This window comes from Dasypus novemcinctus, chromosome 1 (genome assembly GCF_030445035.2).
Source record: "Dasypus novemcinctus isolate mDasNov1 chromosome 1, mDasNov1.1.hap2, whole genome shotgun sequence".
Lineage (NCBI taxonomy): Eukaryota > Metazoa > Chordata > Mammalia > Cingulata > Dasypodidae > Dasypus > Dasypus novemcinctus.
The window spans coordinates 134,380,136-134,405,025 of NC_080673.1; the positions used below are offsets into that span (position 1 = coordinate 134,380,136).

General features: G+C 37.4%; 1 pseudogene; it reads left to right on the forward strand.

The window, feature by feature from the left end:
* Positions 1 to 1,658: 1,658 nt before the first annotated feature.
* LOC101441600 (protein Lines homolog 1-like) lies at positions 1,659 to 7,986 on the forward strand (annotated as a pseudogene).
* Positions 7,987 to 24,890: the final 16,904 nt, after the last annotated feature.

Consider the following 24,890-nt stretch of genomic DNA (forward strand, 5'->3'; position numbering starts at 1 on the left):
ATAGGAGTTGGCTAGCATTAAAGCAAAAAACATTCAATGGGTTGGCTTAAACAATTAGAATTTATTGACTTAACATTTTGAGACCAGCAGAACTCCAAATCAAGACATCACCAAGGCAATGATTTCTTCCCAAGGACTAGCAACTAAGGCTGGCTGCTGAAAATCCTTAATCCTAGGCTCTTCTGTCACATGACAATGTACAGGATGGCCTCTTCTGGCCTCTATTTTCTGTGCTGATTCCTTTGACTTTTAGCTTCTGATTGTTCCCTCTGTGGCTTTCTCTCATTCTATCTGAATTTCATTGTGCTTATAAAGTATTCCAGTAATAAGGTTAAGTCCCATCCTGACTGAGTCGAGGCACATCTTAACTGAAGTAAGCTCATCAAAAGGCCCTTCTTACAATGGATTCACACCATAGTAATGAGTTAAGTTTAAGAACATGTTTTTCTGGGGGATATAGCTCCAAGCAACACAGTGAGTTAATCAAAACTTTTAACTAAAGCAAAGACTCATGAAAAAATATTTTAATTTGTCCTTTTCCTGGCCCTTTTAGTCCAGACTGGTAATGGTTCCATTCATACAGATCTCACACACACAAAAAAACTTATGAGTTTTTGTTTTAGTTTGCCAAAGGGCTGCCATTGCAAAGTACCAGAAATGGATTGGCTTTTATAGAGGGTTTATTTGGGGTAAAATCCTACAGTTCCAAAGCCATTAAATATCCAAATTAAGATACCATCAGAGGTGCTTTCTCAACAAAGTCAGCTGCCAGATGATGAAGCAAATGGCTACCTATCTTTGCCAAAGTTTGAACTCAGCCGAGGGCAATCAGGCATAGGCCTTGTCTCCTTCACAACTAATTCTAAAGTAGTTTTATATTTTTTACAATGTTGTCTTTATCAAGTCTTTCTAAATTAATCAATCTAGTTTCCATACAAACAAATTAATGTCACATAACTACAATAACAATTATAACTGATTGAAACACTTCGTAAGACTAACAATGTGATTGACAGAAGAAGAAAATGTAGTCTACCAACAATGAAGAGCCATGCTTTATTTTGGGGTATCACTGTCCAATATGGTGGGCACTGGTTGTGTTTGGCTATTTAGCCTTTGAAATGCAGCTAGTCAGTATTGAGATGCAATGTAAATGTAAAATGCACACTGGTTTTCAATACTTGTTATTTTACTGAGCAAGAGTTCAATGCCTGACATGCACAAAGGCCAATACTATGATATTGGGATTTTGAGAAAACAAAGAGTTTTATTGTGAGGTTGACAAGTAAGGAGATAGGAGGCAAGGTTGAAATCTGTCCCCTCAATGTAAGTGTTAAGGGCGGAGGGGGCAGATGTTCGCGGGAATGGTGGTATAAAGAGCTAGTAGTCTGGGCCAGCCAGATTCCTGGGAGGCTAAACAGATCTTGTTTATCCATTATAAATGCTTTCAAAAACTCAGCATCCTAACCACCCTTCCCCAGACATTCCATGATACCATTGTCTCTTGAAAGTTTGGTGTCCAAAAGATATACCTTCCTCCAGTCCTGTATGGTTTTACTGAAGAACTATCTTAGAGAGTCATCTCATTTCCAAGATCCATATTACTTACAATGTGGAATTGTCAAACATCTTGTAAAATATGTATTTTAGAAGATGAAATGAAAGCTTTTTGTGAAATTTTAGAACAATTATACAAAAAAGGTACTACTTGGAACCTTGCTTGAAAAAAACAAACACAATTACATCTTCTATCTCAACCCCACATTTTCAGATCATGTTATCACTAAAGCCACATCTCTAGAATGGTCAACACTCATGGTGTCCAGAACAAGAACCAGTCAAGCCCTATCCATCTGGCTACCACCTCTACACCACCAGAGGGTTTGAAGCAACACTCTCAGATGATCAGTGCCCAAGAAATAACACTGATTCAGTTGACAGTGATCAAAGTAATGGTGACCAGAATATTGTCTAGCAAAACCAAATTCCATACAAAGGAGAATTACAGTGATATTATTAAAATTCTCTTAAAATCATCTAAAGTAGATTCTAAATTAGTCTCTATGTTCCAGAATTCAGATAAATTGATATCTCACATGGCTGGAAAGTGCCTTGCATTGCTTCTGTATTTCTAACTGACAGAGAAGATAACATTAAGTAATTCCTGGATTGTTTTCTGTTAAAAAAAAAAATCATTCTGAATACTCTGAAAGTTATAAGATAGCTTGCTATCTCTGGACTCTTACAGTTGTAATAAAAGAAATCTTTAAAGATACATATTCACAAAAAAACAGAAATTCTAAAGCAGTTCCTGGCTCTGAAGTAGGCTAAGACAGGGAATCAATAGATGGATCTGGAACCTGGCTAGAAGTCCATGTGAACATCAATAACCCAAGATGGCTGCTGGATGACCCACCCCAAGATTCTGCCACTCAGAAAAAGACTTCCTCCAGAAGCCAGGAGAAGCCCCAGAGATTCCCTAAGGACTTTATCATTGGGCCCTCCTGGGAGATTGATGGGAGAAATAAGCAATTAAAATGGTAAACAGGTGGAACTCCTCCCCTGCCATTAGCAAAGGGGTGGGATAATCAACAGTTCAAAAAGCAGGTGCCAGGTCTAAGCTTTCTCTCTCATGTGCTTTCTCACCTGTGAACCCATTCCTGTCCTCTGCACACTGCTCTTGCTGTTTTTCCTCTGCCATGTGGCCACGCAAGTACACCTGGGGATTTATAATCTATAATGGGAAATTGTAGTCTATAAGTCAGCCCTTTTATCACTTTTCAACCCCTTCCTCTCTACCTGGGACCCCTGCTCTGTTATTTTTCTCCCATTTTTCTTCCCTCCATACCTGAATAAATTACTGGCCTAACTCACTCAAATTACTCTTGAAATTCATCTCTGCACCATGGTAAAGAATCGAAACAAAGCCCAGTAACAGCTCCTTTTAACACTACTTTTGAAGTATTTTACAATTTCTTATTTTTTCAGCATTTTGAAAACTGCCAAGATACTTCTAAAATAATAAAATCTTTGATGAGTTTCCTGGAATTGCTAGACCTTCTTATAGCTTCCAGAATCTACCTGAAGTTACTTTTCACCTGCCAGGAATTTTATTTTTGAGAACTTCTTGTATGCTAGACATTATTACCTGGCCCACTCAGGCTTTCATCAAAAGGAAGCTCATCCTGCCCAGTGATTTTTCTCGACGAACTAAGCTGTAGGGTCCTGCATGAAGTTTCTGCCATGGACAGAAACTGGAAGTTTGTGTCTAGGTGATTCTAAAGACAAGTCTTTCCCTAAACTAAGATAACTGATTAAAATTCCCCCTTCCTTTCTAATCTGTGCTTGCTTTAACTTTGCTGATCTGCTAAGAAATCTTAAATCAGATTTGGGGTTTGCCTGTTACAACTGGATAACAGTGAAAAGTAACTTAAAAATGAGTCTTTAAATGACAATACTGTCTTGCAGCTGGATTTGATGTATAATTCACAAGTTCAGCTTCAGGAAAAGCAGAAAAATTTAACAAAGTTATTACTAATAAAATTGTTTTAGTTGCTTAGTTAATAAATGAAAGTGCCCAATTTGTTTTTAAAGTGAAAACATACTGGAAACTGTAACTAAAAGTTAAGAAGATTATATAGATGCCTTTATATTATAAAACAGCAGAAAGATAGTATCTGAAATTGCTATAACTGAGTGGATTTAGCCTAGAGCCTACATTTGTGATGATAATTCTAAACTAAGTTTACCTTTGTTTATGGTTATTCCGGTTCTAGCCACACCTTTTTTAGCTCACTAGCTATACCTCCCTGCACTTCAGCTATTTTCATGGTAGTTATAAACTGAGTTTGCCTTTGTTTATGGTTTCTTTAGGTCTAGCCTCACCCCTTGCCTTTGCTTACAGTTATTTTATGACAACTTCTGCCCCCAATGGCTCAGGGGAAGACAAATTTAGGACACCCCTGTCTCCTGTCCTTCCACTGGTATTAGTGACCCTGCTTTCTCTCTTGACCCCAGGTGTTTGCTGCCTGGTGGAATTCTAGACCCTCAGGGTTGGAAGTCCACTCTTCCAGTCCAGCAGTGGAGGATAGAGGGGATGGGGGTGGCTCCCACCTCCAGTGTTGGTGTTCCTAAAAAACAGCAAACCATGAGAAAAAAACAGATTTCCCTGAATCTTCAGTGTCCTTAGTGGGAATATACTGGAATGAGTGTTTTTTATCCAAAGTCTGCCAAAGTCCAAATGGGAAATAAGCAAAGCTCTGAGGTAAAGGAAATATTGTGAAGCGTATTTTAAAGCCTTGGGGACAATTTGGTTATAGCCAATAATTAAGGAACAAAATTTGTGGGCAAAACTGCATTGTCACAATGCATATTAATTAGAAGTAGACTTCAAACAGATCTTTTAAATGTTATCACAGTTAAACTTATTTAGTAGAGAATAAAAATTGTAAGTAACATTAGTGAATTGGTTTCTGTGTCTAACTCTCTATTTATATGTGCCTATTTATTAAAATTATAAGTAACTGTCTCTTTATTTGCTCAGTATATATCTTCATATATCGGGTTGGTGATATCAAATTAACAAATGAAAATTCTTAAAACAACTCTATCCAAAATGTTCAAAAATTGAATATGCATTTATATATGTGAATGAATATTCCTGGAGTCCAAATTAAGCTAAGCAATATGGAAAGGTCATAGAAATCTAACTATAGAAACTATTGGGAAAGGGAAAAAAAGATTTTCCTGAACTCTTTGACCTATCCAGCCCCCAAGGCCTTTTCTTTTCAAGAGCTCTGAGGGAAGGACTAAGTGTGGCAAATTAAAACTCTATCTTCTAGGTTGGAAACCAATCAGTTAATCCTGTAATTCCTCAATTTAAACCTTTTAACAGTCTTAAAATAAGGCTGGTTAATAATTCAATTACCAAATTTCAGTAAGTAAAGGAAACATCCTTAAAAGCTATGGAAAAATCTTTTCTAAACTATAATTAAAACAAATTAAACAATTATATATTCCAGAGCTTAGCAGTCAGTATGTTTTTAAGATAATTCAGAGTTTTAGAATTTTATTAAAGAAAAGAGATTTTAAGCCTCTTGTAAAGGAAGGAAAAAAGAATTCGTTACATAAACTATAATGGTTCAGATTTTATTTAGCTTGGGTATAATCCTCCTAGGTTTATAAGATACCAATTAATTAAATTAACATTATATGCATTGAATCTTTAAGAGGATGAAAGTTGTAAGTTCATGTTTAATGAAATTATGTTAAAGAAGGAAAGGTAAGTCTGCCCTCTCTTAAATGGATAAAATAAATTCAACTGGTTACTAATTATAATTTAATAAGCTTATTTTAAGGTAAGGTAACTAGTCTATGTGCTTATGGTTAATTATAAGGAGTCTGAAAAGCATCTTCTAAAATTGAAGCATTTATATGGCTAATTTGAGGAAGCCATTATTTATTAGAAATCTAAATTGATATGGATAATGAAAAGTAACGTCATAACAGGCAAAACTGTCAGAGGCCACCTCAGTCTGCATGTGAAAGTGGTAGAAAGGAAAGATAATCTTGATTCCATTATGAGTCTTCAGTTTTCATAAAATAATGAAGAAAGCTGTATTTTCTGTGCTGCTAAAGTAAAATACCTGCTAATTAATGTAATCATGGTAAAGGTGTAGAAGTAAAAAACAAAGTACTAAAACATTAAGTTCATTTGATATGTTACACATTGCATTGGAAGTGTTTAGAAAGTGTATAAAGATTAAGAGATAAAGTTCAGTATTGTAAAACCTTCTTGTACATTCAAACCAGACCCAAATACCCTGCATGGTGTCTCTCCATTTGAGTGTTTGGGTAGGTTGACCATTGGCCCCTAAAACAACAAAAGTATCTACTACATCTCTGAACATGCTCCTGAAGTGGATGGAGAGTATGTTGTAGTTTCAGACTCCTGCAGCAGCTGGCAATGGCTCAATATGGCCAGATGTACAATGGACATTGCCTCCAGACTGGCTCTGTTTCATAGTGCTGAAGGGCACTATGCACCAAGCTAGTGAAACACAAGAGTCTTACCTTCCTAGTCTCTCTCTAGGATCCACTCTATTGCAGCATGCTGACTGTGTGAAGGACATATCAAGTGGAGCAATGATTACCAGAGTACTGGGAATAAAACTTAAACAAACACAACCAGCATTACGACCTCCCCTCATGGAGGTATAACATGTATGGTATTGCAAACCTTGAGCTTAGATCTATTAACTGCAGCTCAAAGAGGAACTTGTGAATTGATTAGTAATAAATACTGTACATTTATACCTGATGACAATTATGATATATCTTCCATTCTAGATCATATGCAGGATATTGAACATGTTAAAAATTTTGATAAATTTAATTCATTTTCTAAGTAGTTAATGAATATGCCTATAAGATAAAGGAATGACTATCTTAAGTATTGTCTTTCTTTTGTTTGCCATATGCTTGTATTGTTGTTGCCTATACTGTCTGTATGAGTTAATGTTGAGGGCAGTGCCTCTCTTCATACCTTTCCTAGCTCTCCTAAATAAACCACTGCTGTGAGAACTGGGAATTGCAGTTTATACCCAAATGTGGCAGGTCTACCACATTCTCCCCCTAGAGTTAAACAGCAGCATAAAAGAACTGAAGGAAGAATGCTGTTTCCCACCAACTTTGGGAAGATGCAGCCTCTGAAGGCACCTGGCCTCTCTCACCCTGGTGGTCCAGGATATCATGGCTGAACCTCTTTTTGGGCTTGCCTACCACCATCTCCTTTATCCTTTTAACAGAACAATATATCTTCAAAATTCTAGTTAAGTATACCTCTTAAAGAAGCCTTCTTAGTTATGTGGAATTTTCATCCATTTCCAACCAGGGTGCCGGACCTGTCTTCCCTCAACCTCAATAAAACAGCCAGACAGGTTTACGCCCTGCCTGGCAGGGGTTCCTGCTCTAACCAGCAGGAAGTAATGATAGAAGAATGACCATGTCCCCCCAGTACTCACTTAAGAATAAGGGCGTGATTTCTCTGAGTGGGGAGCAGAGGCAGGTTTGTACAAGGAAAAGAAAAGAAGATGAGCCACAACATGACTGACAGACAACATGGCCAGTGAACAACATGGCTGCGATACCCCACCAAGACCTTGACCTTGACCTTGCAGTCCCCAGTTGGGACTCTTTCTGGGGTAAGGAAAGGTGCTGGGTATTCCAAACAGGTCTCACCATTGGCCCCCACCATTGGTGTGGTAACCAATAACAGCTGGAGTCCCTCCTCTTAGCATTACCAAGGGGAGGAATATTTATTAATAATAGCTTAAAAGGTGACCACATAAGCCAAAATATGTTCTTTCTGCCTGGAGGAGTACACACAAAATCTCAGTGCATATTTCCATCCTTCTTTCCCATTTCTCAGCAAGCTCTGTTCTCTTTCCCCCCATTTCCCAATAAATTCTTTTTACTGGCCTAAAAAAAAGCTCACATATTTGTCAAAAATTGCCTTATCTGTTAGTGGTTAAAGACCTCCTTCCTGGATCTCTCCCTGCTTAATGCTACCAGTTCATCATTTAGATGTGGAATGTTGGCTTTAGTTAATGCCATTTTGCAGGCTGTGACTTTGGAAGCGTTGAGTACATTGTTCATGGAAAGCCTTCCTACTTTGATGGCAATGAACTTTAGCCTAGATGTGAAAGTATCTCTGTTCCAGATCAAGTGATCCTTAGAGCACTGAGCTTAGTTTTAATTAAATCCATAGAAATCAAGTTTCAAAACTGAACTTCAGCAAACTTTTATCATTGATATAAAGGCAGTTGCCACCAGAGGTTCTGAGGGGAGGGAGAGGGAAGAATAGGTTTAATATGGGGGCATTTTTGGGACATTGGATTTGTCCTGTGTGACATTGCAGTATGGCTACAGGCCTTTATATATTTAGTCATAACATACAAAGTGTGCAGGACAGAGCATAAACTTTAATGTAAACTATAGTCTTGGGTTAGTAGCAATACTCCATTGATTGTGAAGTAGCCCCAAATTACATGCTTCTGAAATGGCAGTATCCTACAAAATAGTTAACTGCTTTGAAAAACTACAAAGTGCTGTTAACCATTTGCAAAAGAAAAGTCATTCCATATAATCAAATAGCACTTTTGAAGTTGTGAAAACATATTGAAAAAATTAAATTAAATTAAAAAAATAATAATAAAATAAAATATATTGAGGCAATATATAAGAATAGGAGCTCTTTGTAAAACAGTTGCATTTTATTTCCAGGAACTATTTCCCCTTAATATCAAATTTGCTTTGATTAGATAATAGTCAAAGAAATAATTAGCTCAAAAGGGGTTTCTAAATAAAGTCTTCCTTTTTGCCTAATCAGAAGCAGCCTAATGATTGAAAAAGATTCATCAAGTGACAAGTCATTTGATATGGTTACATCACTTAAAATTTATGGTAATTTAGACTTATACAAAATTTGGAATGGTTATTATCTCCCTCTGAGGTATTTAAATGTCTATGATATATAAAAATGTTAAGAACTTAGCAGTTTCTTAAAGAGAATTATTGCTCTATGTACATGGTCTATTCTATGAACATGAGTTTCTTCTTTTAAAAAAATTTAGGGAAGCAGACATGACTCACCTGATAGAGCATCCATCTACCATATGGAGGGTCCAGGGTTCAATCTCCAGGGCCTCCTGACCCATGTGGTAAGCTGGCCCATGTGCAGTGCTGCTGTGTGCAAGGAGTGCCATGCCATGCAGGGGCACCCCCATGTAGGGGTGCCCCACGCACAAGGAGTGCACCCCGCAAAGAGAGGTGCCCTGAATGAAAAAAAGCACAGCCCACCCAAGATTGGCACCACACTCACAGAGAGCTGACACAGCAAAATGATGCAACAAAAAAGAGATGCAGTTTCCCAGTGCCGCTGGATAAAGCAAGTGGATGCGGAAGAACACACAGTGAATGGACACAGAGAGCAGACAACAGGGGGGGAAAGGGGAGAGAAATAAATAAAAAATAATTCTTTAAAGAAAATTTGAATCATTAGGTGATTTTCCTATTTAAATTTCTGTGATATGAATAATTTTCTTTTCAGGGGAGGCAGTAAATTCAAGTGTTCATATGTTTATAGGATTTGTTTAATACGAAAACAATTGTGCTGGTGAATTTATCATTAAAGCAAATTAAATGCTGTTGTTAAAATATTTTTCAAATGCTCTTTCTGTAGAGATATAAGAAAAAAAGGAAAGTTACCAGACATTAAAAAATATTTTAATTCTATAATAATCAAAATAGTTTAGGACTCACATAGCAATGGAAAGATCAGTGAAGCCAAAAAACAGATTGCTAATTAAAATAACAATGAGATACAATTGATAATGAAATAAAAATGCAAAGGTCAAAATGTTTGGTAACAAGAACAAAAAAAAAAACAAAATACAAAGTTTAGTAACATACAGTTGGTGGGAGTATACATTAAACACTTTTCTACCATATTTAAAAACTATGTACTCTTTGATGAGAAAATCCGCTTAGAGAAATATTGCCACAAGAGCACAAAGAATGCATACTCTAGGAGATGCAGTGCCACAGTGTAAGAGTAAAAGACTAGAAATAGTAGTTAAATAAAGCCTTACCCAGTGGACTACTATGCTGTGAAAAGAATTATATGAAAGAATCCCAGTAAAATACAAAAGTGAGTACTGGGCCACCATTTGTTTAAGAAAAGTTGAGGGACAGGAATAATACACACATTTCATAAGCTTTTGTGCATACATAAAATATTTATGGAAGAATATTTACATTCGAAACACAATAAAGGTTGCTTTGGGAGACATGTCTGCAGTAGAAGATTAGAATTTTTATTATATATTTTAGCATTGTTTTATTTTTTGTTTTACCTTGGGTACATTTTTTTAAAATGAAAATAACCTTTTTATGAAAAGAAAAAAGAACTTTTGTGTGTGTGTGACTAGAGAAAGATGGAATACTTTCCACCTTGTTTATTTATTTTATTTTATTTTTAATTATCTTTTAAAAAAGTTAATAGATTGCACAAAATGTTACATTAAAAACATAAGAGGTTCCCATATACCCCACTCCCCATCCTACACCCCCATCATTTTTTAATTGTATTTTTTTGAAGATACACAGATCACAAAAAAATGTTACATTAAAAAATATAAGAGGATCCCATATACATCCTCCCCCACCTCACTCCTCCCACATCAACAACTTCTTTCATTATTGTGGCACATTCATCGCATTTGGTGAATACATTTTGGAGCACAGCTGCACCACATAGATAATAGTTTACACTGTAGTTTACACTCTCCCCAGTCCATGCAGTGGGTTATGGCAGGATATATAATGTCCAGCATCTGTCCCTGCAATATCATTTAGGACAACTCCAAGTCCTGAAAATGCCTCCACATCACATCTCTTCTTGCCTCTCCCAGCCCTCAGGAACGACCATGGCCACTGTCTCCATACCAAGGATACAATTTCTTCCATTACTAGTCAAAATAGTTCCATAGTAGAACATCAGTAAGTTCACTCTAATCCATATTTTATTCCTCCATCCTGTGGACTCTGGGATGGTGATGTCCACTACAATTCTATATCAAGAGGGGGCTTATATCCCACATGGATGATGGATGCAATTCTCCTGCTTGCAGTTGTAGGCACTCTTGGTTCCCTGGTGTGGTGGTTGACTATCTTCACCTCCTGGGTAAGCCCAATAAACCTGAGAGTAAGAGTTCCAGCTCTGTTGAGTCTCAGAGCCCAGCTGGTAAATGGTCAGTCCATAGATTCAAGTCTCCTGAGCATACACCAACCCTACTGCCAACCACAGTTTCAGTAAAAGTGACAGAAGAGGCATGTGTAGAAAAGTCACAGCTGAGTCTAACTCCATCACACTCAAGAACACAAATTCCAAAGTAGGGCCCACTGACAAGGCACTGAACTCCAGAGCCATCTGCCATGACCAAAGAACCTGTGTGTCTCCATAGCCCTCAGGAGCACCAGTACCTGGGGTTGTATCTACTTTGGCTGTCTCTGGGATCCTGCTAAAGCATGCATAGGCATGACCCCTCTGATGACCTCCTGACTCTTTTTTGAAGACTCTTAGCCATATCAACTCATTTGTCTTTGGCATTTACCCCTTTTATTCAAGGTCAAAAACAAGTTTTAACACATGATCCTACATGTAGGCTAAGATATTCTACTGGTCTGAGTTGACCCTTTTATTCAAGGTCTTTTTCTAGTTGTATCAATAGTTATTGATTGGTATTAATCCCTCGGTGCCAGGGAGGCTCATCCCAGGAGCTATGTCCCATGCTGGGGGGAAGTTAATGCATTTAAATGCCGAGTTTGGTTTAGAGAATGGCCACATTTGAGCAACATGGAGGCTCTCAGGACGTAACTCTTAGGCACCCTGCAATTCTAGGCCTAGTTCATATTTCAGGCACACAGGCTCATAAGCATAGTCATCAGTATCAAGGGCTCATCATTGGGCCATCCTTCTTTGTTGGTCTTTGCTGTTGCACTTGGGGAATTGTTGCTGTTCCATTGGGGAATGTGATAGAGCTTAACTGGGTGGGAACTCAGCACTCCCTCACTTGTCATTTTTAACTGTAACTACTGTGAAAATAACCAGCATATATCTGAACCATTTTTATGTACCCTCTATAGATGCCCTGGAAAACTGTTTCTTTATGTCCTTAAGTATTCATAAGTGTTGACTGCATTAACTTATGCTTATGCAAATGTCTTTCTCCATAAAGTCAATAAACAGCCAGCCCTTAGTTAAAAAAAAAAAAAAAGTTAATTGAGATTTTATTGGAATTGGAGGTGAGCAGTGGGGACAGAGTGGAAAGATTTGACTTGGCATAGTCCAGTTGGTTAATTATAGAGTTGTCCATTTGTAGTAGGGTGGATTTTAGACTAGATCTTCCTTTTTAAAGGACTTCCCGCATTTGATTTGCTTCTAGCATCTCACTGTCCTAATAATATTGGTTCTAAGGGATATGACCTTTGTTCCTTGTGTCTCAAAGTTATCTAAAAGACAAGAGTTGGTGTTTTCTGGATATGCCCAGGTTATAAGACCTGTGGTTATGATGTGGGCTATGGGTGGGAGGCTCTTTGTCTCTTAAGAGGTAACCTAAGCTGTCTGTGACTTGTGGGTGTGGGACAGTAAGAGGCTGTGGTCATGCCCTTGGTAACCATGGCAATGACTCCAGTCCCAACAAACAGTTTAACAATGCAAAGTTTATAAACTTTAAATATTCAGGTAAATGCAAACCAAATGTGCTAAAAGCTTATCTAGAATGTATAAAGTCCATGCTAAAGCTTACCTAGGATGCGGAAAATATATGCTAATTCCAGTCTATTGAGAACTGAAACAAAAGGACCATTTGGCCTTTCCTCTCTGTATAAAAGGGACTCAAAAATCTTGTTCGGGGCTTGGCATTGAAACAGAAAGCTCCTGAGTCTGGCCGGCTGTCAATAAACCATTTTTCCTTCTCAAAATCATTCCTCAGTCTTGGCCTCTCTATATGCAAATACTGAACCTCTCTCAAATTCTACAACATTTTGGGGGGCTCATCTGGGATTGCAAATGAAGGCCAGAAGACAGTAGCATTTTGCTGCCCCTTCCAATTCCCTGAGGAAGCCGGGAGGACTCAGGTGAACCCCAAATCTGGGCACCCCTGGATTAAATTTAATCCAGAAAAGATGTGGGCTCCACCAGAATCTTCCCGATGAAAACCAGGGCGATGGAAGGTCTGAAGAGAAAGATTCTGGGAACGAAAAAGAATTCCAAACATGGACGAAGGTAAGACTCCCCGGGTGAGCACAGTCTGGAAAGCCCTAGCTCTAATTGCTAGGAAGGGGAGGCTGATCACCTCCCGAGAGAACCCTAGTAGCCCCAGAAAATGGGGATAAGCTGTTCTCTCTAGATCTGGAAAAAGGAGAAAAACCAGGAAAAAGCCCTGGTGTTTTGGGTTTGTCTAACTGCATGTTAAAATCTGGTACTGGTCTTATATCCACTGAAGGAGTGGAGACTTGATTATAATAGGAAGGGTTGTTTATAGGTTCGAGTCCTAACATCCTGGAAATTGGTCTGGATTTAAACAAAAAAACAAAAAAAAAACTTGGTTACAGGAAAATAGATGGGCTTTTCTAGTGAAGCTTGGCCTGGGTATAAAGTTAAACAATGAAAAAGATCTAGCTGGAATCTTTTGTTATGGTGCTAAATTGTGAATGAATTTGCTTTATACCAAATGTTAAGTGTTCTAAGGTTTGTGATGGCTATGGAGGCAGCCATGCTGAAAATATATATATATAGAATTTATGGGTCAGATTAGTGATGTTTGTGCTTCTGTCTGTGTCAGCTCAATGCTAGTGTTAGAATTGTGTGGTCATGTAAAGGAGAATTTAGTTGAACTGGAACCCTCCCTTGCCTTTGGCAAGGGAGTGAAATGATTATGGGGCAAAACTGAGGAGTCTGGATGTTTGCGGAGTCTAGATGTTTGTGCATGCTCTGCTGTCTTGTCTCTGGTCTGCCTCTTTGCCAGGGCTTGGAGGCCATCTGTGTCCATGCCACACACCCAAGTTTGTTGGGGCTGCCCTAGTCAGGGTGACTGGGTCCCTGGGAGGGGTGCTGAATTTGAGTAGGTTCTGTCTGCCTATTTTGGCAGAAAGCTGGAAAGCAGGGAGAGGCTTGCCCCTTTCCAGTGAGTCCACACCTATTCATAAGCCGCATTCCTATTTGATTGTTGTGCACCCGATTGCCTGGAAGGGGGGGAAGTGAAGGGGGTGAAAAACAGAATCAAAATAAATGCAGTAAAGTTCCCTCCCTAGGGTGTCAAGGCCAAAATCTCTCTCTCTGTAAGACTGTAGAAACACTTTGGAATGTTTTAGAACTGTAAAATCGTCTGAAGAAAGGAGGCTATGGCTTGAAACAATAGACCACTAATCACTTGATAGCCTTTTCAATGGTCTGGCTGGGAACTTCAGGGTTGAGAAACTACAGAGGGAAAAGAAAAAAAAGGAATGAAATGCCACTTTAAAATCTATGTTTGGCTTTTGTCAGTTGCTGGCGCCTAAGAATTCACAGTAAAAAGGTAAAAACGTAGTATAAAATGAATCTTTAAATGCCAATACTCTCTTGCTGGTGAATTTAAATGCATAACTTGCAGATGAGGATTTGTTCCATTACTAAGAAAAGGCAGGACTTCAAAGAATTGTTATTAATAAAATTCTTGTAGCTTAATTAATAAAGGTATCCAATTCACCTTAAAGTTTAAAAATTAATGAAAACTGTAACTGAGTTAAGATCATTTATAAATGCATTTATATTATAAAACAGCAGAAAGATAATAACTGAAATTATAGCTGGGTGAATTTAGCCTGAAACTATTATTTAAGTGTAAATTCTAAACTAACCTTACCTTCGTTTATGGTTGCTTCAAGCCTAGCCTCACCCCTTGCCTTTGCCTGTGGTTGTTTCATAACAGCTCCTGTCCTACTGGTATTAGTAACCCTGCTTTCTCTCATAAATCTAAGTGTGGACTGGATTGCTGCCTGGTGGAATTCTTAGTCCTTAGCTTAAAGGACCACCAGAGTTCTATTATCTCCAAGGACTGGGGGAAATAAAGGGAGTCTCCTGCCTTGACTGTCAGTGTTCCTAGGAGTGGCAATTCATGAGAGAAACCATTTTGTCTCCCCAAGGCTTCCAATAGCCTCAGTGAATATACATAGAATTAGTCTTGTTGCTTATCAAAATTCTGCTAAATTCAAGGTAAAATATAAAGTTCTGAAACAAAAGAGAATGGTATTGGAGCATTGGGAACATTTTGGTTACAAGCCATTAGTTAAGAAACACAATTCTTGTGTAAAATGGCATGGTCATTGTGTAAAACTGCACAGTCATACTGCAGATTAAGAAAAGTTTCAGGAGTCTTTGAAATGTTTTGCAGTCACACTTATTTTGTGAAAAATGGAAGTTTCAAGTAACTATAGTTATGTTTTTGTGTCAAACTATTCATGTCTGCCTATTTGTTCAAATTGTTGAGGTTAAATATGCAGTTATATAAGTAATATATATTTCTGGAACCCAAATTAAGCTAAACAGTATATAAAATAATGCAAATTATAAGTAACATCAATGAGTTGTGTTTCCATGTCTAACTCTATTTGAGTTGGCCCATTTGCTCAGTGTATGTCTTCATACATCAGGATGATAATATCAAATTAACAAGTAAAAATTCCTAAAAGAGCTCTATTCAAATTGTTAAAAATTAAATATGCAGTTATATGTGAATAAATATTCTTGGAGCCCAAACTAGACTAAGCAGGATGGAAAGGTCTTATAGAAATCTCATTATAGGAACTATTGAAAAAGGACCTCCTCTTTGCAAGAGCTTTGAAGGCAAGACTAGGTGTGGCAGATTAAACCTATCTACTAGGTTAAGGAACTAAGAATCAGTTTGCCCTGTAATTTCCCAGTTTAAATTAGGTGTGGCAGATTAAACCTATCTACTAGGTTAAGGAACTAAGAATCAGTTTGTCCTGTAATTTCCCAGTTTAAACCTTTTGTCAGCCATAAAATGTAAAAAACAAAGATTAGTTTAGTTTTCACATAAAGGAAGAAAATATTAATTAATGTAACCTGGCACCCTACTGCCTCAGTCTCCCACTCCCGGGTTAAATAGCAACAAAAGAAACCAGCTTAAGCCAGTTCTATAGGCAATAAAAGATGCCCAAGGAAGAGCTAAGTCAATACCAATTCAGCACTAAATTCCATTCCTTATTTGACAAAGGGGAGCAAGTAAAAACTAAAATGGTTAGAATGTAATAGAGGAAGTGGTTAAATCACAATTAAATCACAAACTTTTGTGCGGGAAAGTTGGATCTTCTCAAATAGGCTGTAACTTCTGAAGTATCCAATCTATGGAGAAATAGAGGAAGAGCTCACATGCTAGGCTTAGGGGTATAAACTGTGTCATTTTTCTTTATTCAGGGCACCAGCCATGTTTTCAGGTTGTGCGCCGCTTCTTGCAAGATTGAAAATAAATTCTTTTCTTCTCCACAATTGGGTGAGTGAGCCTTATTTTCTTTCAGAAGACGATTTCTTTCCAACAAAAATAAAGGTAATTAGTGGCTCTGTTGACAAATTTCAGTAAGTAAAGTCCATAGAAACTATGGAGAGATCTTTCCTGGATTGTGATTAAACAAATTAAGTAATTGTGTAATGTGTTTTAAAACCTGGTAGTCAGTATGCTTTTAAAAATTATTCATTTTCATAACTTAAACAAAGAAAAGAAGTTTTAGCTTCCTGTAAAGAAAAAATAGAACATTCCCTGCATAAACTATAATGGTTTCAATTTTATTTAACTTGAGTGTAATCTCCCATAGTTAACTTATAAACTAAATTAACATTATATGTACAAAATCTTCAGAGTAATGAAAATTGTAAGTTCACATTGGTGAAATTAGGCTAAAGAAAAAAGATTGTAGATATGTTCTCTTAAATAAATAAAATAAATTTCTTTGGTTGGTAATTATAATTTAATAAGTTTATTTAAACATGAGGTAGCTAGTCAATGTGGTTATAGTCAATTATAAAGAATTTGTAAAACATCTTCCAAACTGAAAACGTTTAAATAGTTCTAGTGCTAGAAGTCATTGTTAACTAAAAACTTAGATTGGTATTGATTATAAAAAAAATAACTTCGTGATAATAAAACCTGTCTGAAGGCCACTGCAAGGTGCATATTTAAGTAAATGTTAATAAAAAGTTATCTTAATTCTATTGAGAATCTTCTGTTTTCATTTTAACAATGAAAAATAATTTTTTCCCTCTATTACTAAGTAAAGTGCCTACTGTTATCTTCATGGTAAAATTGTGTAAGTAAACAGTCATTTGATATATGATGTGTTGCATTAAATTGTTTAAAATATATATAAAAACAAGGAATAAACTTTAACATTGTCAAACTCTTTTGTGCGTTCAAACCAGGCCTTGAATACATTGCAGGTTGCCTCTCCATGTGAGTTATTGGCTAGGCTGGTCACTGACCCCTCAATTAGAAATATTTGCTATATCAGCCTCTGGTTCTGCTCCTGAAGTCGATGGAAACTACATTGCAGTTTCAAGCTCCTGCAGCAGCCAATGATGACTCGGTACAGCCAAGTATACAGTGGATATTGCCTCCAAACTGGCATTGTTCCATAGTGCCAGAGAACACTATGCACCAGGCTGGTAGAATACTGGAAACTCTCTAAAATCAACAATGCTGCGACTTGCTCACTGTGTGAAGAACATGCTAAATGGAGCCATACTACCAGGATACTGTAAGTAAAACTTAAACACAATTGGCATTATGGCCTGCTCCCATGGAGAGATAGCATGTAAAATAATATAAACCTGATACTTAAAACTATTAATTGCAACTCTGAATCCTTATGCATTAAGTAATACATTAGTTAATATTAAGTGTTGTACTTTTATCCTGTACTAAATATACGCCTAATAATTATAACGTTATCTTTTCTATTTTGGATCAAGTGCAAAAGTATATTAGACATGTTAAATTCCTGGTAAATTCATTTTCTAAGCAGTTAATAAACATGTCTATAGAATAAGGTGGCAGTTTCAGCCAGGCTCAGTCAACTTACTATTCTACTGTACTCTACTGTGTAGCAAAAATGAGGCTTGCTTGCTAATAATGAGTCACCTATTGAACAAGTCAAAATTACCAAAAATTATACAATTAAAACCAAAATGTAAAAAAAACCTTTATTCTGTAGTTCTAATCACTCCCACAGATAAAAACTAAGAAATTTCCAACTTGGTGTACTAATCCTGAATGAAACCAATTGCCCAAAGGGTGCCAGTTCAGCAAGATCATCTGACAGAGCACATGAGTGCCAGTCATTAAACAGCTTGAAATGTGTCTTCAAACAAAGCTAAGTATCTATTGCAATTTCTCTCTAAAAATAAATACTTAGAAAATATATATATATACTGTTTCCACCAGCTTTTAAAAAGGGGTGCCATCTTTATAGGCACCTAACCTTGTCTACCTCTGTAATCCAATGTCCTCTTTTAAAAATGGGTATTCCAAATATTTAATTAAGTTTGTTTCTTTCAAAATGAACATCTTATTAACCATATGAAAACTTCATCCAACTTCATGCAGAAGGCCAGATCCATCTTCCTCCAGTTAAAATAAAATAGAGTTTTACACCTTGTTAGGCAATGACTACAGCCCATAGCCAGCAGGAAGCAGTTATAGAAAAGAGATCATCTCCCTTCAGCACCCCTTTAAAATTAAAGGTGTAAACTCTTTAAGAATAAAACAGGATTGATAGATGGATCTGGAGCCTGGTTGAAGATCTACATAGGCGCCTGTGGCCCCAGGATAACTGCAGGGGGACCCCTGCCCCAGGATTCTGCTGTCTGGAGTAAAAACTTCTAAACTTCTAGGAACAGGCTCCTGGATGCTACACTGAAAACTGATAAGTAATCAGTCAAAACAACATGGCCACCTCATGACTCCAACAATAATTATGCCAAAGCTTAGCAAGTTAAACTTTATCATAAGAGGGGAAATGATGTGGGCTATGGGTGGGAGGCTCTTTGTCTCTTCAGAGATAACCTAAGCTGTCTGTGACTTGTGGGTGTGGGACGGTAAGAGGCTGCGGTCCTGCCTTTGGTAACCATGGCAACGACTCCTGTCCCAGCAAACAGTTTAACAATGCAAAGTTTATAAACTTTAAATATTCAGGGAAATGCAAACCAAATGTGCTAAAAGCTTATCTAGAATGTACAAAGTCCATGCTAAAAACTTACCTAGGATATGGAAAATACATGCTAATTCCAGCCTATTGAGAACTGAAACAAAAGGACCATTTGGCCTTTCCTCTCTGTATAAAAGGGACTCAAAAATCTTGTTCAGGGCTTGGGATTGAAACAGAAAGCTCCCGAGTCCGGCCGGCCATCAATAAACCATTTTTCCTTCTCAAAATCATTCCTGAGTCCTGGCCTCTCTATACAGAAATAACCGAACCTCTCTCAAATTCTACAACAGTTAAACAATCTCAGAAGAAAAAGTTACAGGAACAAAGGATACTCCCAAACTGGTTTTGGCCTGCCTATGGTTTTACAAAAATAAATGTAAAATATTTCATTACTATTAATAATATTTTATAGGGATTACATGTTGAAATGAGAATAGTCTGTATATATTAAGTTAAATAAAATATATTATTAAAATTAATTTTTTACTTGTTTCTTTTTACTTTTTTGGGGTGCATACTAGAAAATTTAAACTCACATTTGTGGCTCACATTCTATTTCTAGTGGATTAAGTGGTTTGAAGGGAATGTGAAACATTCAAGAGATTGGAGTAAGTAGAGTTTATTAAGAGAACTTCTATTGAAATTCAAAATGAATAGCCTTTTGGCTCTGTTCTTTCAATAGCTTACAACTCAAAATGCCTTTGATATGGTAAGAAATACAGAATCTCAAACTCCATCTAGGACCTAGGACCTACTCAATAAAATCCTGCAATTTAGGTGATAGGCATGCACATTAAAGTTTGAGAAGCAAAGGTTTTCTCAGAGCCTAGTTACTACCAACTAAAAATACTTGAAGCTTTTCTGAAAAATCAAGATTTCTAACATTTTCTCTAACTCCAGGTTTTCTAAATTGGAATCTCAGGGATGGGCTCAGGAATATGCACTGTAACAAATACCCTCCATAATTTACAAGTGATCAATGTTTAATAATCATTACTTTGAGTGAGAAAAGTCAAAATATGTGATTTCTATAGCTCCAGCAAGAATGTTATAAAAATAAGCTCCTCAGAGAAAAATATGAAAATTCTCTTTACTTATTTATTTAGCAAAATCTCTGAATATGTTATGGTATAAATAAGTAGATTTGATCCATTAAATTAAATATCTATGTTTTCAGGATAAAAAATACATATATACATACACTTATATAGATATACATATATGAATTAAATTACACATATAGGGAATCAAAGCTTAGAAAGTCATAATCATAATTAAGATATGTAAAGAAGATAAAAATAAAATGATAGGTAGAGAAAGGCAGGGAGAGTAAGTATAGCACTTAGGAAGCAGCTTCTGCAGCAGAAAGGCTAGCTTTGGTTACATTTAAACTCTGATCATGATCAGCATGCTTTTATGCAGTGCCTATTGATATACAACCCCAAATTGTTATATTTTTCTATTTGTAAAGGAATATTCCCAATGGCAACTGATAAATTGCAATCCTCATATGTTGTTTTTCATAAAATTGAAGGGGACAAACTTTTTCAAAGAGAAAATATGGCTATAGGAAAAGATAAGAAGAGAGCATTCTGTGGTTTAAATTACAAAGTGGAAGAGGTCAGCACAGAAAAGTGAAGCATAAACTCAGACTTAACAACTCACAAACCAGAGCAGGAAATGTTTCAGAGATTTAAGGACTATAAATTATAGTCCCGAGAGATTATGGCTTTGTCAGAGAGTGTGCCCAGTAAACAGAACTGGCCTCCCATTAGGAAAACCACAAAAACATACAGATCAAAAGTTGCATTTCTAAAACCTCATTCTATGACTTCTTTGAACATCTCTCTACAAACATCTTACACTGCTAATTTCATTATCTTAAAGCTAGAAAAATTAGCTATACCCAGAGATTTCAAATATTTCATTTACTAAGAAGATAAGACTTACACAGAAATTATGTATTAGCAAATTCAAATGAACGATATGCTGTTTTAAATTTTTGTGATATGAAGAAAAATTTCAAATAAAATAAGATTGCAGAGAAATTCTCAAATAGATTTACCCATCTAGAATGAAATAAATCTCAAAATATGAAATTATATTTATCTCTAAGAAAGTATACAATTGATTCTCATCTCATTAATAAAAGTTTTTTTGTTATTTCAAGTGTCTGTCTATACCACCTTATTTTAAGAATGAAGGTTTAAAAACAACTCAAAAATCCATACCTCAAAATAACTTATTTTGAGATGAACAACATAAAATTAATTGTTTTATGAAAACTTCTTTAAGGTTGAAAATTATTGTTTAGAAAAGAAATCAACAATGTCTAAATGCAGTGATTTTCTTTTTCCATTTAAACCTTGCTTCTAAATTGCAAAACATAAGACTTGTATAAAAGGTTCACCACAGAAAATCAATTTACTATAGAAGAATAGATATAAAAATATTCTCGAAAGTTGTAAAAGTCTCAAACTAGACGCAGAGTGAATTGAAGAAAAAAATTATTTCATTAAGCGTATAATAAACACTGAATAGAAAAGTGACCAGTTTACCTATTCTAAAGAATTAAAATAATTGTCAACCATGAGATAATCAATAGCATATGGAAACTCCTAGATCTCCTTTAGAAACATGAAGTTATATTAACCCAAGACAGATGACATATGTGAATGGCTTCAGTTACATTCAAAATGAGTACTGATACACAACACAGCTGACATGGCAGTTCAGAGAAATAATAAACAGTGTAACAGATAGGTCTGCTTAAAGAACCAGAAAAACAATGTGAAGTCTTTATATAAATTAAAGGAAACTTGATTTTCATGCAATGATTTTATGGCTGGAAAAGAGAAGTAATTTCTTTGCCATTTTCTTTCATCTCTACAAACACATGAAGCAATGAACCCCATTATTCCCTGTTTCCCATATAGCAGAGAAAAAGGAGATTTGCTATTGGGAAAAGCACAGAGCATGTGTTTTCTGTTCATGGCTTACATAGTGCTCTGGATATCTTTTCCAAAATTTTAAACTGCAGTGGCCAAAACAATGCTGCCAGAAATGGCTCAGAATACTCCCACAATATTCTTCTCACTAAAATCATAGCATCAGTGGTGTAGCAAGACTCACATAGGCTCTAATGGGAAGATGTTTTACTCACAGAGAGAAGGAGACAGAGTATGGTCAGCTTCACTAGCAGGCATCATGTGAGCCAGCCAGCAGATCTCAATGTGTGACTGATGCAGGGAGATGCTCCACACACAGGACCACTCTCTTGAGTTTGTGTGCTATAGTGGAGGAACTGACTCCATCCTCCTCAGAGAGAGATATAACACTAGGGTATAAGCTGGATGTCATAATATATGCCCACCAGAGTCAGACTGGGTCCATTGAATGTTACATGGCATATATATTTTTTTCTTTTTATTCACTTATTAGCTAACTCTGAAGCCTTATTTATTTATTTTAATTTATTTTTAATCCCCCCCCTCCCAAGATGGTTCCCTTGTCTATCTGCTCATCTTCCTCAGGAGGCACCAGGAACTAAACCCAGGACCTCCCATGTAGGAGACAAGTGCCCAACTGCTTGAGCCACATCCGCTCTCCATATATGTCATTTTGAATTTCCCCCCAACCCTTCCAGTTCTTTCCCCCTTCCAGTCACAGAAGTATTCAATTCCTAAACAGTTGAAAAGCAAGCTTGAGGAGATGGCTGTTTATGAACTCCTGATTAATCAGTACATCTTATAGCATAAATGCTTAACCTTTTCTTTTAGGACATTGTAGGAACATCATTCCTTTGAACTGCCTGATTACCCTCATATTAATAGGTCTTTACACAATGACTGTGAATATGTAACTTCTGCCCTACTGATAAACATTGCAAAAGTCCAGTCCTCTGTTGTATGTCCAAAGCACTGCATCCTTCTGAAGCCGTACTCCCCTTCATGTGCCCTTCCCATCTGCAGATATGTACAAAAAAAGTGCTTCTCATTTGCAGCTAGTGAAGATGATCAAGTTTCAACCTGTCATCTCTCCCCCCACTGCTAAGGACAAGAACCTCATGTAAGTCCCTAATAAATGCTCACCTACTTGTCATGCTGGACTTGTCCAAGTCATTCTTTGTTCTAACAAATCCCTCTCAGTATGGTGGGAAGCTGTCATTTTATACAGCTCCTCACTATACTCAGAATAGTATGCTAGGGCAATAAGGGAAGGAATGTCCCAGGAGGCCCCTTACCTACTAGGGGTCTGTGTCTTATCCCACTACTGACACACCTGGTACTGAGCACAGGATGTATTTGTGAGTCCCAGGAGAAGGTGTCAGTCTGAGCTAAGATTGCCCCTTACCACAATCTGCTACTCAACTTCTCCTGGGACTCCAAAGACAAACTAAATATCCTGATATGCTCATCATCCATTTCAGACACTGGATTGCATTTAGGAGCACAGTACACAGCTCTTATAAATATTATTTTTGTACATCATTTTTCTAAAATCCTTAGGCAGCATTTGTGGTGTGCAAAAGAGCACAGGTGGGAATTTTAGGGGATGTTATGTTTTGTAAGTGATATTGTGAACTACATATCCTAAGACACATATCTCCCATCAGTGTTGAAACCGTACCTGTTAGGTAGACGTCTGGACCTTGTCAGGGTTGATTGCCCACCTTGCATTTGTCATAACACCCATGATATTTTGTAGTGCCTGCTTAACCAGTTCCTTAGTGAGGATTGAAATGAGAATATAATCAATATAGTGGATGACAAATACTTTGAGAAATAATGGGGCTTGTTGCAAGTCTAGTCCTATTCACTGATGAAAAATTGCAAGAGAGTTAACATATCCCTGATAGACCACAATAAATATATACTAGAGGTCATTCCAGTGAATGAAAATTGATCTTGGTCCCTAACCTGCAAAGGGATGAACAAAAAGGCATTAGCCAGGTCAATAACAGTCCCCTGTGTGGACTGCTACCACCTCAGAAACAACAAAGATATCAGGTACTGCACCTCAGCATTTAATTTGAAGTCATCTGTTGTCAGCCACCAGGCTTCCAGGCTCCTGAGGCATTTTTTACCACCCAGATTTGGTTGGTAAATTGCAAGAGGGTGGTTCTTAGAACACCTGACTACAAGTCCAGAACCAATAGTGTAATGTCCATTTCCCCCTCCTAGGAGGTGGTTCTGCTTTTGTTGAAAAACCCAGCAAGGCTCTGTTAACTCTGATGGCAGGTGTGAATGGACCCACTCCACATTAGGGTTTAAATTTCTTATCATGAACGTCATACCCACTCAGGTAATGGTGTCTGCCTCACAGATAGCCAAAATATCAATGCCTGTATGCACTCTGCGGTGGGAACCATGATTCCTGTCTCCTGATATGACCCTAAGTGTCCCACCCACAGGTGCATGTGCACTTGCCTGCCATGGGTCACTGAGTCCACCCCACAGCTCCACAAAACCACCAGTTTGCCCTTGCTCTGCCAGGGCTTGGGATTACAGTCACTCGGGCACCTGCATCTAATTGCCCCATGAAGGTCTGGACCTCCTGCTTTCCCCTTCCTCCCAAACAGGAGAATAGGACCTCTAATCCCCAGTGGGGACCTGGAGATTTTACCCCACCCAATCATTTTTCTGATTTGGGTATAGGCAAGGGGGATTATTCTCCCTCTCTGATGCATTGGGCTTATAATCAGAATTCTCTTCCTCACTGTCCTAGTTCGGCTCAGGGCAGCCTTATCAAATGTTGCCTCCTCTATCCCTGAACTGCATTCAAGGACGTGGAAGGTAGAATGCCAGATTCTAAATCTTTCCAGTCCTGTGAGCCCTGTTGCTCCTGTTCCTCATGGCTGTACTGGGGCCTTAACCCCTGATTTAGAAGGACCCCTTTCTGCTCAATAGAGTGGAGTTCTTCATTAGAAGTCATATCAATTTCTGTTTCATTTATTCCTTGCTTCATAACCAAAGCCACATTCCCAGGCTGTTGGGCTCTACCTCCTTTGTTCCCCCCGGTTGTCTTTGCATTCCCTCTTTGGCCCTTTGGGCCAGGCAACTTCCTGTTGT